Genomic DNA, 15,924 nt, shown 5'->3' with positions numbered 1-15,924 from the left:
CTTCCTGTTTTAAGTGAAGAATCAGAAACTTGAACACATACCCTGTGCTCTGAACACCCAGGAATAAGGTGCTTGCCGATCCAGAGAGATGTCTCCGAGGGTCAGTTGGTTGCCCTCTTGAGGTCAGCTGCCCTCCTCAGCCACCTGCTTTTCTGAGACCCCCTCCTCATTCCAAAAGCCACTCAGCAAGGGGGTTCTTTTCAAGAGCTGGTTCAGTGCCTTCTTTGGTATCCAGGAAACTTATATAACTCACAGCTTTCAATTAACAATTAAACTTGGTGAGCAAGAGCACAAAAGGAAACATGTCTACGTGCAACTGGCCCTCCTTCAACGGCGTGGTTTAGATGTCTCTGATTTATTTTCCACAATTAGTGGCTGGCCTTCTTCCAACTTCTCTCCCAGTGCTCTTTGTAGGGCCTGCGGCTGGCTGGGCATAGCCGCCTGGCAAAGCTGTGTGAGGGCACCCCTTCTTCTGCTGGGATCACCCAAGAGTTCAGGCCTCTCGGTTATGGGCTGCACGAAGCTAATTATTAAAATCTCCAGGGGAGGGGGTGAAGAGAAAAGGCTCAGAAAATGCTGGTGCATTTGCAAGACTTTGCTGTATTCTTCAGCTTGGGGCAAGTCATTCCAACTCCCGGGCCTCAATTTCCTCATCTGTTAAATGGGTGTGAACAATTGGGTTAGATGGTTCCTGAGTCTCTTGCACTTGGACTTTAATACTCTTGCTTGCTTCCCTCTCTACCCCACTATGGGTTTTTCTAACACCCTGTTGTGACCACAGTGGGTGGGTTAATCATTGACCAGCAGCCAACCCAAAGAGCTGCAGCCCCATCTCTTCCAGCCTTAGTCTGGCACTCCAATGTCAGAGGGCAGTGTGGATCTGCAGGCCAGTGGAGCTGTTTGGCCACATTACCTAGGACACCTCTGAGCCAGTCTCTGGGCCTCACCCTGCAGTGAGGTAGGTGTGTACTGGAGACTTGACACGTGTGAGTGTTGCAACCACCAAATATTTACTGAGTGCCTGCTTTGAGCCAGGTCCTGGCTGGGCATGGGAATGTCAAAGATGAGTAGGCCATCATTCCTTGTGGTGCTCAGAGGCATGTGTGTGGGCTGTGATGTCTGCCCCCCAGATTCAAACCCTGGTCTGATGCTCCCTTGGGCACTGTTCTTAGCATCTCTAAGCCTTGGTTTCTCCATCTGTAAAATGGGGATGCTAGCAGTACCTCCATCACGGGGTTGTGGTGAAGATTAAGTGAGTCAGGGAACATGAAGTGTTCTGAGCCCAGGGGGTGGTCATTACAACTCTCATTTTATGAGCACCACCTCACTGGCGTGGCATTTGCTGTAAACTAAACCCCTTATACGGAAGAGAGGTCGCTTCTGACGTGGCTGAGGGGAGAGGCCTCATGGGAGAGTTGGTACCACACTGAAGTTTAAAAGATGGAGCTAAATACAATAGGTAGCAATGGGGGAGGGCGTTCCAGGACGAGGGAACGTGAGTAAAACCTGGAGTCAGGAAGGCAAAGGAAGCACTGAGGGAACTGAAAATACCAGAGACTAAGGCATAGGGGAGACAAAATTGGGAGGCAGGTTTAAACCAGGGGAACTCCTGGACCATAGGATGTGGCCTTTATGCTGCAGGCAAAGGGGGCCACAGGTGGTTGTTGAGTGGGGGATCCTGCAGGGAGATGAAGCTGCTGTACTTAAATGAGGAGGCAGGGTTGGTGTTCCAGGATGAGGGTAACGACAAGAACAGTAAGAAGCCTTTCGCGTCTGTGGGTCATGTGTCCACCAGGGGCTGGGCTGCAGGGGCAGGCACACCTTTGTCTGACCACATGGCCGCCCGGGAGTGAGCTGAGAAGAGATGTCACCTCCGCTTTCTGGAAGGGAGGATGAGACTCATCCAAGGTGGCTGGTAGGTTTGATGGCAGAGCCAGGAGGGAGATAAGTCCCCACCCTGTGGCTGCTGGGGGGAACTGGACCACCTTCTCAAGCCCCATCCGTATGTCGTCTTCTTGTCAGGAGGCTTCTGCCTCATCTTTAGGGCTTGCGAGCCAGTGTGTGTGTGTGTGTGTGTGTGTTGTGTGTGGGGGGTGGGATGAGGGTGTCTGTGTAAGGAGCCCCGTCCCAGCCCCATTCCCCTGTCAGGCCAGGGCAGGGTCTGCGGCACTTTTGGCCCACTGCCGGGGGCCAGCCCACCTAGCACACAGTAGGTGGGCATCTAACTTCTGACTGGTACTGAGAGCAGTGTGACATGCTTGGAGGGTGACTGGGCCACTGCTTGGAGGTGTGATGGGGGGCAGGGCTCCAGGGGGTGGGGTAGGTGCACACACAGCTCTGCCCTTACAGCGAGCCCTTTACTTCTCTAGAAGCCCCAGGTGAGCAACAGCCAAGGAGGTTGGGAAGAAGCTTCCAGTTGCTTTCCTTCTCCAGCCGCTCCTCCTGTCTCCTCTTGTTCCTGCTCCAGGGCTGGGAGTCTGGCTGCTGACATCCCAATCTTAGCTCTTTCCTCTGTTGGGATCCTGACTGTCTGGCTGACATTCCCTCCCTTCCGTATTGGGGGTTTCCTCCTGTGATGTTTTCCAGGTCCCCGAGTTCCCCACCAGGGCCTGGGCTGGGGGTGGGAAGGAAATGGCAGAGCCCCTGGATTCCTACCCCTGCCCCCTGCCTCCCACACCAGGACAGGCTTGTCTGCCTTCCTGGGGACCCGGCCTAGGGCTTGCCTCTTGGTGCAGTCAAGGGCGTCTGTTGATACTGTCTGCCAGGGCCCCACTCTTGTGGGGAGCCCAGGAGCTCGAGGGACTGACAGTGGACCCATCATCATATCAACCTGAGAGCCGCCCCAGTAGGGGGAGGGCGTGGAGCAGGCGTGGAGGCAGCCGGGGACTTCCTGGGCTGGGGTCTTCACTGCGCTGAGCCTGGAAGGGCCTGGGGCTTAGAGGGGGAGGGGACTATGCGGGGCATTCTTCCCGAGGTGGAGAGCTGGCCTTGCTGAGCGGTACACAGCTACCCCATGGGGGGAAGAGCAGAGGGAGGTGTGCGTGCTTGCTCACCAGCCCAGGACCAAGTGAGTACATCATGGCCCTAAAGGCTGGGTGCTCATGGGTTGTTGATTTATTCACTCACTCACTGACTCACTCACTCACTCACTTATTCACTCGCTCACTCACTTATTCACTCACTCATTCACTCATTCACTCACTCACTCATTCACTCACCCACTCACTCACTCACTCACTCACTCACTCACTCACTCACTCATTCACTCACTCACTCATTCACTCACCCACTCACTCACTCACTCACTCACTCACTCACTCACTCACTCATTCACTCACTCACTCATTCACTCACTCACTCATTCACTCACTCATTCACTCACTCATTTACTCACTCACTCACTCATTCACTCACTCATTCACTCACTCACTCATTTACTTACTCATTCACTCATTCATTCACAATTGTCCAGCACCTCCTCTGTGCTGGGTGCTGTGCCGGGGGCTGAGGGCTTACTGACATTTTCAGCTGGGAAGGCTGAAGAGCAAACGGGCTGCCTAACACCCTGAGCTCAGAGCCAGGAGAGAGGAGATGCCGGAGTCCTGAGAGCAGAGGGGAGCACTTGGGCTTCTGACCCTGGTGGGATACAGGAAGGCTTCAGAGGGGAGGGGGAGCAGAAACTTTTGGGGTAATGTGTGAGCTGGAGGAGAGGCCTGGAAGGGGATGAGAGCATCCCGGAACTGGGGGTTGGGGGTGTGTGTGTTCCAGAGAATGCCGATCACGGTACAAGGCGGGGTGGAGGTGAGGCGCAGTGGTGGCAGGGGTCAGATCCCACTTGTTGTGTTAGGTTAAAGGAATTGTCTGGAGGGCACTGGGGAAGTTTGGAAAGATTTTAAGCCAGGGCTGGATGGAGGGCACCTGAGGGAAATTCTCTTCCAGGTTCAGCTCCAGGACCCGAGGAGTGCCTCCTGGGCACAAGCCCCATGAGGCAGGGTGGGGGCCTTCTTGCTCTCACCCCACAGGCCTGGTGGGGGGTGTTGCCCAAATCCCATTAAATGAGGCACCACACGGCCCTGGCTGGTGGCCCGGCTGCTTGCCATAGGGTCCCTTCCTCTGGCTGGGTACAGTCACTATGATGACGGCCCAGCTCTCCCGGCACCATCTGGGAGAGGTGAGGGGCTGCATTCTGGGCGAAGGCTGCCAGCAGGAACAGGGAAAAGCCAACCCTCAGAGGAGCCTTCAGATTAATTCATTAATACCTGCATCCCCTCCACCCTCCCACCCCCAGGTGATTCATTTGTCCTTTAAGAATAAAACACATGATGAGCTTCCCATTGCCTGGGGATGGGGGTTGTTGGGAGAGAGACAGTTTGCCCCAGATTAAGCCTGGCCTGTGACAGATGAAGCCCCAGGGATGGAGGTAGAAATGAATGTCACAGTCGAGGTGACAGGTGTCATGGGCTGGATTTCCAAGGCTGCCTGCCTAAGGAAGGATGAGGGGTCGCGGAGCCTGGGCCTTTGGGGCTACACCCCACTCCTGAGCTGCTCTGCAACCTGTGTGGGCTGGGGTGCCAGTATTCGGGAAGCTTCCTTCTCCCCCACTTCCCACACAACTGGTCCTCCTAAGGGGAGAGGGGAATGGGAGGGCAGAGGAGGGCTGCTTGGCCAGGCCACCAGTTCAGCCGGGCCTGGGAACCCTGCCTGAGGCTCCTGAGACAATGCTGGGAATGAAGGCTGGCCTGGCCCGAGGCGGGCCTGGGGAGAGGCGTGAGCGGTGCCCACTCCATTCACAGCCCTGGCCCCCGCACAGGCCCACAGCATCCTCCCCTGCACTTTGGGCTCCCTGCCCTGTACCAGGCTTCTGCTCACCCACCCCTTGGCACTACCAGCCATGCCGTCCTCCCAGAATGCCCCTCTCCTACCCAGCTCCATCCTGACCCTCTGAGGGACGAGTGTGTGTGTGGGAGTGTGGGTGTATCTGAGTGTGCTGTGTGAACGTGTGTATATGAACTTGAGTGTGTGTGCACAGCATATGAGTGAGTGTACGTGTGTATGAGTGTTGGAGGGTGTCTCTGTGGGTGTATATATGTGTGTGAGTATGTAAATGTGTCTATGAGTATGTGAATGTATATGAGTGTGAGTCCGTCTGAGTGTGTGTGTCTGTGTACATGAGTGTGTGTGTGAATGTGTGTGTGGTGGGGAAGCAGTGAGGAACCAGAAGCTGTGCCCACTCACCTCAGTCCACCCCTCCCCCAGCTACCCTGGCTGCATAGTGGGTGCCCTGCCCTCTAACCCAGGGACGAGTGCTGGGCATTTCTCAGGACAGCCCTCACTCAAACAGTCTACCCCCACTGCCCCACTAGTGCCATTTATTTTTCTGACCCACACATACTCTCATTCTGGGTGGAAATTACAGTCGTATCTCTGGGAGCCTCCTTATCTAAGAGTTGGGGGAGACCCCCATGTTCTCTCCACCTAGCTAGCCAGAGTGGGGCTGGTGGCTGGAGAGGGGGCAGTGCAGGTTATAGGGGAGATGGACCCCATTTATGGGGCGCTAGGTTGTGGGGACAGGCTTCCCTGCTCCCAGCCCCAGGCCTAGCTTGACTTTCCCAGTAGGCGACAGTGGGAGGGAGCTCTGGCCCACAGGAGAACTGGGATTTGGTTATTAAACCAAGTGGCAAGTTCAGTTGGCTTTCCAGCCAACTCTTCTTCCCTCCTCCCTTTCTTCTCAAGATAATAGAAATACCAGGGAGGGTTCCTTTCCCTGCTGGCCAGCTGGGGGAGGTGGGGCCCTGCCATTGGCCCAGGCCCCTGTCATTGAAGGCACACCCCCTGGACCTGGGCCAGCTCCACCCCCACCCCACCCCACAAGGGGGAGCAATTTCATCAGCTGCTCTCTGCAGCTCCAGCTCTCTGGGAGAGGCCTCTGACCTGCTCTGACTAGAGAGAACCTGCTCATCCTAAAGGAGGAATGTCATTCCTGACACGACCTCATGTTTGACTGTCTCTAACCCCTGCCAGGCCTTGCAACCATGGCAGCAGCAAGGATCAGCTGGGGTATTTGCCTGAGTTTGAAACCTTGTTCAGCCACTTCCAGCTTTGTGACCCTCTCTGGGCCTCAGTTTCCCCATCTGTAACTGGGGATGACTATAGTGCTGTCCCCACAGGTTTGTTCTGGGGACTCAGTGAGTTAATATTTGTAAGGATCTAGTGATTTCTCTTGCTCCATATAAGGGTTGGTTAGCTAAACACATCACTTCCTTATGATGGCTGGTAAGGAAGAGATGGATGGGTGGGTCCCACCCGGTAAGGAAGAGATGGATGGGTGGGTCCCACCTGCTAACGCCAGCTTCATATCTGGGTCCCACCCGCTAACGCCAGCTTCATGTCTCACCCCCCTAATGCCAGCTTCATGTGTCAGCACTTGCTCCTTTCCTGGCAATTAGCTCCTACCCTGCATGGCCTATGAAATGCCTGACTTCCTCCCCACTCCTCAGCATTGAAGTCTCACCCCCACCATTTCGCCCTGTCCCAGGCACTTCATCTCCTGGGGAAGGACATGGCGCCAATGGGGTTTAGGAGAAAGTCTCTCTCACCCTGACCTGTCTCCCTGCTGCTCTTTGGCCACAGCAGCATCCCCAGACGTGGCCTGCAGGCGGAAGAGTTGTCCACATGTTTTCGTTTGAGAACAGAAGAGATTCACTCATGGAAATTCACCCGCCTTCCTGAGACAGTGACCCTGATTCTTTACCAGCCGTCCATGCTGGGCCAGGGTGTCTGCAGAGCTGCCCTTCAGCCTGCAGGGGTGATGGAGGGATTCTCTGTCCTCTCATACCCCTCCCTCCCCAGCTTCGCCCTCCCGTCCAGGCTTAGATCCCACTCCCTCGCCACCTCACTCTTGCTGCGCTCACTGTAGGCCTGGAGACAGGCAGCTTTGTCCCTGGGCCTAGGGCCTGCCTGAAGCCCGGCTTCTTGGTGCTCAGAGTCCTTCATCTCAGCCCTTTTCTCAACCATTTTGCGAGCACACACCCTGTGCTCTCCTGTACCTGGCACTGGGGGACCGGGATGGAAAAGGCTCAGGTACTTTTGATCACCAGGGAGCTCCCTGACCAGAGAACATCCTTCAAAGGAGGCCTAAGGGCATGGAATTCCTCCCAACCTCTCCTTTCCTCCTAAATGTGTTACTGAGCCCCTCCCTTGTAGCAGGCATGTGCTAGGCCCGCCATAAATGAAGGCTTACCCTGCCAGGAGGTTCAGAGGGAACCCCACTGCAGGATCCTTCAGGGGTTTTCTTTTCTTTGCATTTCATAGCTCTGCTTCCTGGGGACTCTTAGAGGCAGAAACTGAGTCTCCACCATCAGACCATGGGTTTCCTGAGGAATAGGCTGAGTCTCCACCATCAGACTTAGGGGTCCCTGAGAGAAAGGCCTGAGCTCTATCCCCCTTGATCTTCTGAACTGAGCGATTCATTGATTCATTCACAGTCACTCAGGGGGTGCCTGCTATGTGCTGGGCTCTTGCCTATTGGCCGGCCATGCAGATGCTATCTAAACCTGTTCCTAGTGGATGGAAGAAGCTGGTCTTGGGAAGGGAGTTCCAGGAAGAGAGAGTAGCGTGTGCAAAGCCAGGAATCTGAGGGGCATTGGAGGCTGGCCCTGGGCTGATGTAGGAAGGGGCTTTGCAGTTGCAGTGACTCATGGAACCTTGGAGAAGGAGGTTTTGGGAATGACTGGAGATCTCACTACTGTAGCAGGAGATAAAACCCAGGAGAATGTCAATATCTTTGCCCAGAGGAAGAGGAAAATGTGGAATATCTGACTCATCCATCTCTGGGGCAGGAGGGAGGTGGGAGAAGGCTGGGCTGCTCCGTCTTTGGTTCTGGCCTGTCAAGAGGCTGGTCAGCTCCCTGCCCACTGACTCCTCCCTCCCCTGCGTCCTCAAACTCCCTGCCCTGTGAGGAATGCACCCTGGGGCCCTAGAGTTCATCAAGTTCTTCCTATTGTCTAATCATAGTCTCCTGCTGCATTCTTGCCTGTCCTTGGTGGAGATGGACCGAAAGTGAGGCCTGCAGTCTCTCCCATCCCCCCAGGCCCTGGCAGAGACCCCCTTCATTCCTTACTGGCCCCAGGTACTGTCCTAGGTCATCGGAGCTGGGTCTAGGGCATGGGGCTAATTTCTGGGAGATAGCTTCACTCTTAGGCCCACTCCAAGCCTTCACTTTGATCTCGGATGGACTGAGGTTTTAGGTCACACTGAGAGGGTGGAGGGGCTGGGGAAGCCCAAGCTCTGTTCTCTTTTTTACTATGACTTTTCATTTTTTTCCCTGTATTTGTCTCTTTCTCTCCTCAACTCCCTCTCTACCCTCTCCCCACCCCAACCCATCTTTCCTTGGTCCTGTCTCCACCTCCCTCCTTCCCAGTTTCCTTTTGTTTCTTCCTCCCTCCAGGTCTCACTTTCTGTCCCCATGTCCCACTCTCTTTCTAATGGTCCCCGGCAGTGTCAGAAGATGAAAAGGTAAAATTGTGAGGCTGCAGGCTCATCTGTGCCCAGCAGTGTGCAGGTGGCCTGGCAAGGGGCATGGTGCAAGGTTACCCTCCTCCTCACTAGAGTCAGAGGAGATTCAGGGGACAAGGTCTCAGATCAGTGGCCTGACTTCCATCCCAGGCTGCTGGAGGAATTCATAATAAAGGGCCAGGCACTGAGCACTTTCTAGAAGGAAGGCGATATAGCTGCTTCTCTAAGCTGGAAACCTTGCCCATTCCGTCAAGGGAAGGAAGAACATAACAATAGTTGGACTTTGCCTCCCCTGCAAAGGTTCTACCTCCCAACTGCTGGTGGGATTGAAGACACTGTTTTGTTGTGGGGAGGGGCCAGGTTTAGAGGCAGGAAATAAAGGAGGAAGCTGACCAGCCTCTTCTCTGGCTGATCAGTAGCTCCCTGGATATGGAGCTGGGCTGGGTGTGCCCAGGGCTTCTTTATGAGTATCTGAAGGAGGCTGGAGATGGGAAGTGCTGAGTGTGAGAGGAAGTTAAGCTCCTGGAGAAGAGACAAGCCCAGACAACAGAAACAGATTTCTAGAGGGTCCTGGGGGTGGTGAGGTGGGCCAGCAAAGCAGGGTAAGGGAAGTTTTCTCCAAATGGAAGGCAATACATTTTAGGAAAAACATGGAGCTAAGCTGGCCAGAGGCTCATGGCCCTGGAAGTCTGATGGGCCTGGGCCTCTTGTGAGGTCTGCTGAGACTGAAGGGTGGACAAATGTTGGTGGGGTCTTGCAGTCTATACCTGAAGACCAAGCCCAAGAGCTTAGGACTCAGAGAGGGAGATGTCTTCCTACTCCCTCCAAGAGATGGGTGAGCCTCAGGCTGTTCTATCTGAGAATAATAGTGGGGCAGGCAATGTTCAGGAACTTTCCTGGTGATAGGCTAAGTATGGGTGACTGAGGGCACTGGGGTAGAGAAAATGGGACCCCCCCCCCCCCAGCCTGCATGGCTGATGGAGGACGGGCGAGGGCTGGGGTGGGCAGAATCAGGCTTCCTGGGCAGAGGCAGCTATATCCCTACCCCGGGCCTCCACTCATTCTAGGAAAATTATAAGAGCCAGCCCCATGGTGGCCAGTGCACACAAAGCATATTGTTCCACTCCCCAGGTCTTTGCCTCTGTCCCTGTCAACTTTGTTGCCAGTTCCTGGTGGCAAGCTGGCAGGCTCAATCTCTGAGCCCTGGACTGCCCACCTGCATAGGTGGGGCTTCCTTCCCTGCTTACTGGTTGTTCCCAGGCAGGAGACAGGAACAGGGGCCACTCTGGGGCAGGGGCATGCATACTGGGCCTGCTGACCCTCAAGAATGGCACCTATGCCCCACCCTGCCAGCAGCTCACTCTGCACACCCTGCCCAATTCCAGGATCTGCCCAGGCTGGACTACCTTGCACCCCCACCCCAGCTTCATGAGTCTTTGCAGAGTCCAGTTTTCTTGTAAGGGCAGCTCACCTTCCTTCATTCCATTTCTTAAGCTTCAATTCCTGCTTGTAACTCACCTCCTCTGGGAAGCTTTCTTTGATTGCCCCTTTTGCATCTCAGGTAGCCCATTCCCCCTAAGCCCTGACAAATTGCTGGGCTCACAGCAGACACACTGCTTGAATAATACCCTTTCCTGGCTGAGCGCTGTTGCAGGGAACAGCCTGATGAGAGGGGAGGTCACCAGCACTGGCCACCAGCCACCACCTGCCATGAACTTCCTGTGCATTATTATTATTATTATTTTTTTTGAAAAAGGGTACTACTAGACTTAACTTTATTTTTTTAAAAGGGTACTACTAGAGTTAACTTTATTTTTTTAAATTTTGTTTAATATATCTTTATTGATTTCAGAGAGAGGAAAGGAGAGGGGGAGAGAGATAGAAACATCAATGAGGAGAGAGTCATTGATCGAGCCTGCAACCCGGGCATGTGCCCTGACCAGGAATCGAACCCCAATTGCCTGGATCCTAGGTCGGTGCTCAGCCGCTGAGCCACGCCCGGCCGGGCACTTCCTGTGCATTATTCGCTTCATCCACACAGCAGCCCTTGCAGGTAGAATTTATTATTCCCATTTGACAGATGAGAAAACGAAGATTCTGAGAGATTAATCAACTTGCTTGCAAGCACTGTGGATGGGCCTGGAGGGCGAATCACTTCTGAATGCCACTGCCTACAACAGAGCTTTCAAGCTGCAGGTGATCTGTTAGTTGGGAGGAAAATTAATTCAGTCGGTTGGGACCAGTATTTAAAAAACACGAAATAGATTAGAATAGAAAAGAGTGCCTTACCTGTAGTAAGGGAAGCATGGTTTTGTGGAATGTTTATTTCAGGCTCATGCACACACACACATGCTGGTACTGGGTTGAAAAGTGAGAGTATGACCGGGTGGTGGCAGGGTCTGGCCCCACAGTGCCCTATGGAGTGAATCTGCTCTTTGACACCACAATCCCACCCTCGTTTCCCTCCCTCTAGAGTCTGTTTCTTCCGTCTCCTCCTCTGGCTATGTCTGTGCTAGACCTGGTTCCAGGGTAATGATCCTGCTATTTCTTTTTCCTGGACAGTCCTCCCCTCTCATCTTCCCCCAGTGCTCCCTTCTTCCTGGGCTCCCTATAATCAGGCCCTAAATACTCTGCTGGGCCCAGGGCAGCCCTCAGACAAAGAACAGGGGGGCCCTGGCCTCAAGAAGGGAGCAGCTGTGCTGGGTCATAGCTGCACGGGGGGCTCAGGGAATGGAAAGCATAATCGAAAGGAATATGTGACAGGCACTGAACCTGGGAACCTGCCAGACAAAGGCTCCTCCCCCAGGCTGGGCCAGGAGGGGACCTGCTTCCCCCTGGAGGCCCTTGATGGAAGGGACCACATGACCTCATCCAGAGTCCCTGCTTAGCTGTCACCCCCTCTTTTAGGGCCCTGTTGATACCCTGTTCCCACTTTAGGGATGTACTATAATTTATTAAATGAATGCTCTATAAATGAACCTCTAAGTGTTTCCACTTTTTAAAAGAATTGTAAACAATGATAAATAATGCGGCAATGAACATCTTTGCACCTCTCCCTTACCACATCTGAGCTGCTGACTGCCAGAGGCCCATCATTTCACTTCCTATTTCTCATATCTTCATCCACACATGGTCCACATTCCTTTGCTCCTCTAAGTTCCCAGATGGCTGAGCTTTATGTCATGGGGCTAAACATGAGCCAGAGGTCTGGAAAATGTGATCTTCCCCCTCAGGCCACACACCCTCTTTTCTCATAACGACTCATTTGGTTTCTTCAGCCAGGCTTCCCAAACACCTAGCTGTATCATAAGAACCCTTTGACTGCAAGTAACGGGAAACCCAACTCAAAATGCTTTAGAAAACACAGGAAGTGTTTATTTCATAAAAGAAGTCCTGAGCTAGGATGGCTCCAGGGCAGTTAATTGAGTGGCTCTACCACACCATCAAGCATCCAGGTTCTTTCTGTCTTTCTGCTTTGCCCTCTTCAGGTGCTGGCTTGCTCCTCAGGGGCTATGGCTCCCCTCATGACTACAGGATGGCTGCTGTGGTTCCAGGCATCGCGTCCAGACGTGATATATCTGGAGGTTGAAGGGGTGCCATTGCTCTCTGCAGGTCTATTTTTAAGATCAAGGAAACGTTTCCCTAAAGTGCAAACTTACCCTTGGCTCTCATTGGCCAAGGTTAGGGAACATGCTCACTCCTTTGTTAACTCTAAGTAGGGAAAATGAAGCTCCCCTGGTTGGCGAGTTATGGGGCCGTGTGAAGGGGTGGGTTGGATTTTAAAGGAGTAAAGGGGTATGAGGACAGAGACTGAGTGAACAACTCACAGTGTCTGCCAGGCAGGCTGGTGGAGAGAGTCTCCCCAGTCATGAGAACGTGGTTTCTGTGTTTCTTAACCAGCTGGATCTGTGGCTCCTGCCCAGGAGACTTAGCTTGACTCTGATTTAACTAGAAATCTGTTGTTGAAGGAATGAAATATGGCTCATCCTTGAGGGTGTTTGTTGCAATGCAGGAGAGGAGAGAGCAGAGCCAGGGTACAGGGCCAGGGAAAGAAGGCGTCATCTGCTGAAACTGGAGACGAGACGGGCTCTAGCCCTTCTCTCGGAGGGAAGAAGCTCCTGAGAGGTCCCTGTTCACGCTGGGATGGATGCAGGGGACTGACTGGGACAACCTTTCAACTGGGCTTCTAGTGCTGGGGCCAGCTCTGCCTTAGGGATGGGGAGACCAAGGTGCAGGAGGTACAGGGGTAAGGGGGGCTTTTATCCCAAACTAGGGTCCCCTTCGTCCTTGCCCCCGAGTCACAGAGGGCCAGGAAGGGAAGAAGGAGGGCTGAGAGTCAGGAGTCTACCTGGGGACAAAGAAAAACACAGGAAGTGACTCAAGGCTACAGGGCAGCCAGGTGGCCTGCGGTGCCCCTGGACAGACCCTGAGGGAGTTATTTGAGGGCAAGGGTCCCCTCCCCAGAGGCTGCTGGTGGACACCATCATGGCTATTTCTGCCAACCATGTTGCCCACAAACTCTTCCCCTCCTTACCACAGCAGGCCGCCTGCCCACTCGCCCACAAACCCAGCCACCAGCTGTTGCAATTCCTGGCTCTGGTCCACCCCCTGCATCCGGGAGGGCTCATCACCTCTGACCCCAGAAGATGGGTCAACCCCTTTCCGTGCCTCCTCCCAGTTCATCTCCCTCTGCCCTCGCACCCAGAAGGGAAGAGGACACTGGAGCCACTAGAAGATGAGGGTCTTCTGAGCAAAGCAGGTGCTTCTGTGCACCGTGCAACTGGGCTATCTTCAGGGTCAAGGATTGGGCCTCAGGTGGAATGGTGGGTAGAGGTGGGGAGCACATGCCTTGTGAACTGCTGAGTCCTCTGCTGTAAGAGGGGACTTTGTCCCATTCACTGGAGTTCAGGTTTGAGGCCAGGACCCCAACTAGTACTACAATATTTTGCCTCCATTTACCACCACTGTTCTTATGCGTTAAGCTTCCTTAGAGACCTCTGAAGGAGGAGGAGTGGCTGGGCATAATTAAAGCACATTGTTTTAAATATTATTGTACAAATGTAGGTTATATGACATGTAAGTTTAGCAACTTGTTTTTTCACTTATTATCTTAGACATCTTTCCATAGTTGTATAGCTAGCTGTCTTACTCTTTTTAATTGCTGCATAGTACTTCACCCTATGGATGCACTATAATTTATTTAGCCAGTCCTCTATAAATGAGCCTCCTGGTTGTTTCCCCAACTTTTAAAAAATAATATATATCTTTGTTGATTTCAGAGAGAGGAAGGGAGACGGAGAGAGAGAAACATCAATGAAGAGAGTCACTGATCAGATGCCTCCTGCACGCCCCGCACTGGGGATCGAGCCCGCAACCCCGGGCATGTGCCCTGACCAGGAATCGAATCGTGATCTCCTGGATCCTAGGTCCATGCTCAACCATTGAGCCGTGCTGTTCCCCCAACTTTTAAAAATATTATAAACAATGCTGCAAGGAACATCTTTGTTCATTTACCTTTGGGCACCTGTATAAGTGCTTTTGTAGGATAAAGTCCTAGACTTTAAACTGCTAAGGCAAAGAGTATGAACATTTACATTTTAGTAGATAAGACCTGATTGCTCTCCAGAATGTACTGATTTCCTTCCACCTAGCATTGTACAAGACAGCCTGTGTAACCACACCTTCCACAACACCAAAAGTTACAACTCTTCTTAATCTTTGCCAATCTGATAAGGAAAAAATTATATCTTGTTTTCATTTGCATTTAAAATTGTAAATGAGGTGGAACATTTTGTATATTTTTGTTAACCAGTTGTAATTGTGAGGGGACTGTTTATTTCTTTTGCACATATTTCCCCACTAGATTGTTGTCTTTTCCTTCTTGTTTCTATTTTTGTTTTTTTAAAAATATGTCATTTTTAATTAGGAAAATGAGCATTTTGTCATATGTGCTGCAGGCATTTTTTTTTCTTATTTTGTCTTTTGATTTTGCTTATGTTTTTTAAATTTCTATGTAAAGATTTCTTAATCTCAGCTATGACTTCTGTTTTGTTTCATGGTTAGAAGAGCCTTTGCTACCTACCTCAGGATCATAAAAACATTTACACACATTTCCTTCTAGAACTTTTATGGCTTTATTTTTCAAATGTTTTATTAATTTTTTTTTCTTTAAACCTTTGATGCAGTTGGAATTTATTTCAGGTAGGGAATGCAGATTTATTTACTTTGTTCCAAATATCTGGCTAGTGTCTCAATTTATTGAATGGAATACTCATGTTTATTTGGGCCAGTTTTAAATTGCTGCATTCTTTACTACTGACCTGTCTGCTTGTACCAGGTTCATATTATTTTAATTATTGTAACTGTGTAATATTTTAAAAAGTGTTTTATGGGGCTACTCCTCCCTTGTTAGTTTACTTTTTTCCCTCCAAAATTTTTGTGGCAATTCTTTTATATTTATTTTCCCATGAATTTATAATCATTTTTGTCAATTTCTCTCCAAAAATCCCACTGAATTTATAGATTCATTGTGGGGACACTGACATGTTTACAGTGCTGTTGACTTCTTACCTGAGAGCAGGCACGGTCTCTGTCTCTCCGTTTATTCAAGTCTCTGTTTAAGGCCCTCATTTGGGTTTATAGCTCTTCCTGTGTAGACTTATGCATTTCCCCCCCTGTTTTATGTTATCTTTCTGGATAGGAGCCTATTTCTTGTGCTTAGGTAAGCTTGCTTTAAAAAATAGCCACCTTGCCCGGCTGGCGTGGCTCAGCGGTTGAGTATCAACTTATGATCTGGGAGATCATGGTTCGATTCCTGGTCAGGACATATGCCCGGGTTTCAGTCTCGATCCCCAGCAGGGGGCGTGCAGGAGGTGGCTGATGAATGACTCTCATCACTGATGTTTCTCTCTCTCTCTCTCTCTCCCTTCCTCTCTCTGGAATCAATAAAGGCATATTTAAACAAAAAAAATAGCCACCTTGCTAAATTGCCCGATTATCAATAAAAGTTCTTTGGCTGACTCTCTTGCAACATCCATGTATAGAATAATATCACCCAATGATAATAATTATGCTTTCTCTTTACAATATTTACACCTCTTATTTTATCCTTTTATCTAGTTGCATCGTGAAGTGCTTCCAGAGCAATGTTAAATGCTAGTGGCGATAGTTTATGGTAGATGACATCGGTAATATGGGACTATGTCTAGTCTCCCATTAAATATGATGGAGTAAAATTAATCTCTTTATTTTACATATTAAGATAGTGGGTTGCCCGGCTGGGTGTGGCTCAGCGGTTGAGTGTCGACCTAGGATCCAGGCGATCGGGGTTCGATTCCCGGTCAGGGCACATGCCCGGGTTGCGGGCTCAATCTCCAGTGACTCTCTCATCACTGATGTTTCTATCTCTCT

Source organism: Miniopterus schreibersii, assembly GCF_964146895.1.
Source record: "Miniopterus schreibersii genome assembly, chromosome: 6".
NCBI classification, from domain to species: Eukaryota; Metazoa; Chordata; class Mammalia; order Chiroptera; family Miniopteridae; genus Miniopterus; species Miniopterus schreibersii.
This window is presented reverse-complemented; position numbering follows the sequence as displayed.